Source organism: Eumetopias jubatus, unplaced genomic scaffold, assembly GCF_037043125.1.
Source record: "Eumetopias jubatus isolate StellerSeaLion01/CBP00866 unplaced genomic scaffold, mEumJub1_p1.0 scaffold_14, whole genome shotgun sequence".
NCBI lineage: Eukaryota > Metazoa > Chordata > Mammalia > Carnivora > Otariidae > Eumetopias > Eumetopias jubatus.
This window is the reverse complement of record NW_028274820.1, coordinates 43,756,261-43,760,872: the sequence shown is the minus strand read 5'-3', so window position 1 is coordinate 43,760,872 and position 4,612 is coordinate 43,756,261. Positions and strand designations below refer to the sequence as shown.

The 4,612-nt window shown below is 37.8% G+C and overlaps 1 pseudogene; it reads right to left on the bottom strand.

Annotated features, from left to right (window-relative positions):
- Positions 1-1,018: 1,018 nt before the first annotated feature.
- Positions 1,019-2,049, bottom strand: LOC114219705 (L-lactate dehydrogenase A chain pseudogene; annotated as a pseudogene).
- Between the last annotated feature and the right edge of the window lie 2,563 nt (positions 2,050-4,612).

Below are 4,612 nucleotides of genomic sequence, written 5' to 3'. Positions count from 1 at the left end.
TATGTTAACTATATTGCAATTAAAAATTTTTAAAAGAGCAAGAGTTCTTTTTTCACACAGCTAGAAGATCAGAGACAGGCAAAATAATTCTGTTATGCCAGACCCACAATGCCAACACAAATATAGGCTCCTTAGAAAATACGACCACCCTCATTATTGCTGTCTTGTGAAGAAGGCAAAATGGTTGTTCTACCTTCATCTTTGTATCTGTGTTCAGGAAATGAAGGGGAAAGACAGATGGTAAGTGCTAACTGAATGTGCTCCCACCTAGAAACTTCTCACATCTCATTGACCAAAATTATTTCACATATCTACCGCTTGGGATAGGGAAAGCTAGGAGGTATAAATCTGTTGAAACCCAGAACATTGTCAACATTTCCGTATCAAACAGAACAATCTGGAAGCCACATTTCATTAAATATTCTACAACATTTGCAATATGTGGATTGTATTCTATAGTATAGAAATACTATAATCTTTTTTTTTCACCATTCAAAATTTATTTGGTATTTTAGTTGGTATGACACTTAGTTGGCTGCATTGTCTTTTTACATTATATGGCCATGTACACTATATTCTGACATACATAGTATACAAAGTAAGATCCTTTAGGACAGTTATGCACAATACACGCAATATTGAATTTATACACTGGATCCCAGAATGTGACTGACTGGAAAAGATGGACTAGGCATGTTGGGTGTTGGGGGAAGGAACCTGAAGTGACAGAACACACAGTAAACACACATCTGGTGTGCAGAGCAACCGCAGCTCTGGCAGTGGAGCCTCTGAGACGGTGGGGCTAACTTACGTTAACCAATTTAGGGCTACAAAGACAGGTATCATCCAGTACCAGGATACAGCTGCAGGGTTTGGAGAACCATTCCTATTTGGAACTTTAGGAAACTGACGTTTTTTCTTAGGCCATTTTAATATTACTTGAGTAACAGATCAGATAATAAGGACAATATACACAACCTCCAACTAAAATCCTGCTATAGTCTAGACAGTGAAGTGGTACATTAGAAAACTTTTAAAACTGCAGCTCCTTTTGGATCCCCCAAAGTGTATCTGCACTCTTCTTCAAACGGGCTTCCTCCTCAGGAGTCAGAGTCACCTTCACAACATCTGAAATTCCATTCTGTCCCAAGATGCAAGGGACACGAAGGAAGACATCATCTTTAATTCCATAGAGACCCTTAATCATGGTGGAAATTGGATGCACCCGCCTAAGATTCTTCATTATACTTTCGGCCAGATCTGCCACAGACAGTCCAATGGCCCAGGAGGTGTAGCCTTTCAGTTTGATCACCTCATAGGCACTGTCAACCACCTGTTTGTGAACCTCTTTCCACTGTTCCTTATCTGCATCAGTGCCTAAGTCAGGGTGCAGATTCTTCAGAGAGACACCAGCAACGTTCACTCAACTCCATACAGGCACACTGGAGTCTCCATGCTCCCCAAGGACCCACCCGTGACAGCTTAATGGGTGAACTCCCAGTCTTTCCCCCATTAGGTAACGGAACCGGGCTGAATCCAGATTGCAACCACTTCCAATAACACGGTTTTTGGGAAAGCCACTTATCTTCCAAGCCACATAGGTCAAGATATCCACTGGATTGGAAATGACAAGCAACTTGCAGTTTGGGCTATATTTTACGATATTAGGAATGATGAACTTAAAGATGTTCACGTTACGCTGGACCAAATTAAGACGGCTTTCTCCCTCTTGCTGACGTGTCCCAGCTGTGATAATAACCAGCTTGGAGTTTGCATTCACATTATAATCTTTGCCAGAGACAATTTTTGGTGTTCTAAGGAAAAGGCTGCCGTGCTGGAGATCCATCATCTCTCCCTTCAGTTTGTCTTCCATGACATCAACAAGAGCAAGTTCATCTGCCAAGTCCTTCATTAAGATACTGATGGCACAAGCCATGCCAATAGCACCAACCCCAACAACTGTGATCTTATTCTGGGGTTATGTTCTTCCTTAAGAAGATTCTGAATCAGCTGATCTTTGAGAGTTGCCATTTTGGACTAAGAACCAAAAGGAATCAGGAGTGCACGTCGGGCAGGCCGAAATACTATAATCTTAACTGACTCCCTACGATTCAACATTTAGATGTCACCTCAGGTCTCAAGCATTTTTTAAATTTTTTTAAAAATTTTATTCTAATTCTTTTACTTATTATTTCTTTGAGAGAGAGAGCACATGGATGCATGCGTGAGGGGGGGAGGGTAGGAGGGGCTGAGGGAGAGAGAATCTTAAGCAGCTACACCCCCAGCATGGAGCCCGATGGGGCTCGATCTCATGACCCTGAGATCATGACCTGAACCAAAATCAAGAGTCAGACACCTAACTGACTGAGCCACCCAGGAACTGCCCCCCACCCGTTTTTTAAGAGGGCAATAAGTACAGGTGGTTTATATATAAACTTATTAATTATCAGGAAATGAGAAGCCATAGTAGAAGTGAGAGAAAAGATTTTCTGGGGTTTTTCCTCACTCCTTGTCTCCTCATGTCAATGAAATAAATTATCTGCCTTTCATAATGATTTCATTTTTAAAGAAGTATGATAACCATAAGAATGAAAATTAGTCAACACACTTAATTCTAATCAGGTGGATAAAGATATAAAAAATCGTATCACTTTAAAGGTCCCAGACAATCCAAGATAGGATAAAGTATATTTTCTACATATGTGCTAAACTGCACAAATATCAATCATAGAATCAGTGAACCACTGAAGCAAGCAGTTCATGTAGAAGTAGCTTATCAATGCAAGCAGTTACTATCCAAAAAAATAGAGATAGCATACTCACTGGTACTTGTCGGATCTTCAAAGGTTCCATAATTTCTTTCTTGTTGACTACATTTCTTAGTATTTGTAATGAAAAATTTCAGTGGTGTACAAGTACATAAAACCCCAGAGACTATAATTCTGCAATGAGAATAAACATCTTAAAATCACAAAAAATAGAATGGGAATTAAATAATCAAGCCAATTACAAACTCAGCTTTTCTTATCTGAGGCTCAGAAATCAAAGCCAGTTTAGAGAATTTAGGTACTACTATAAATTTTTCTCTATTCTGCATAGATTTCCTATAGAAGTCTGAGAGATGAGCAAGTTGCAGCATTGCCTTATAGTGCCTGCTACATTTCCTGGCAGCTGAAATAAAATGAGTCAAATCTTGACGGAAGGACCCCGAAAAGGTTTCAGACATGCTATTTGTAATACTCATGAATGATTAAATACAAAGAGAATACACTGAATTCTACTATACTTGCTCTTGCACATTCAGACTCAGCATTAATGCTGTTGTAGGCCAAATGACATCACTTGCATATATTTTGAGGTATGCTCAGAGCCACATCATTTGGTCTGACAAAACTACTTCACTTAAAACTGCTGACCATGCATTGAGTATATTTTTTTTTGGTCTTTGACCATCCATGATGGCTTAGTTTAGCTATTATTCCTGAGTAATAGAGTCTTTTTTTTTTCTTGTTTTCTTTATATTTCCTGCCATTTTTAAAAATAGTTTCAAGGTGAAAGCATCTGTATGGCAATAGGTCGTCATCTATTACATTCGCAAAGTTATAACCTGCTGTTTTAAGAGATGTGGTGGTATTTAATGGTGTTTAGAGACTGGAGGTTAAACTTTAGTTGAGATGAAGTCAAAAACTGCCTTTTTATTCATTTACCATAAGAGGGAGATGTTCATGAATCATACTGTTTTCACTGCTCAGGTTGTGAACATATATGTTGTGCAATGACAATCTAATTTAGCATTTAAGAAGCAATTTCCATATCTAACTTATTTAATTACATAGTTAGATATTTTCCTATTGCTAAGTCAATTCCTGCTTTGTAATGCCTTTGGTAACTATCTTTAGCATGACATTCATGCCCGCTCTGATCTGACCCGTTTCTCTCTGTAGGCTCATTTCTTAACACTTCTTCCTCCCATGAAGTTGCTGTCAGTATAATGGTTCTCTCCTATGTTTGAATCTTTGATCATATTGCATCTCCTTCCTGAAATACTTACCTTATCTTGCCTGCCCAAGCCTTGTGAAGACCTACTTGTCTTTCTGTATTCTGGTGAAGTTTTACTCTTGGAATGAAGCCTTTTATGGTTAGCCTATGGCCCATCTTAATAAACTGACCATGTCCTTCCTTGTGTTTTGCTTAAAACTTAATAAATGCCTCTTGAGGGGTACCTGGCCAGCTCAGTCTATTAATTCTCCGGGTCATGAGTTCAAGCCCCACACTGGGCATAGAGTTTACTTAAAAAATAATAATAGTAATAATAATAAAATAAAAAATACTTTAATATAAAATAAAATATTTTAAAAAATGAATGTCCCCTGAGTAAATGAATTAATATACAAAGAAATCATATTTGGGACATAGCACTATCTTAAAATAAGTCTGTAGTTCCAACTAGATTTTTTTAATGTAAATTTCTGCTTCCAGGAAATTTTCAACAATTTTTAAAGAATTTGAGTATCTTTCATGTGATAGAATGATGATTTGCCCAGTGTAGATTCAAATTAAATATAAGACATGATGTTTATGCCTAAAAAATTAAAAATGTAATTGAGAAGAC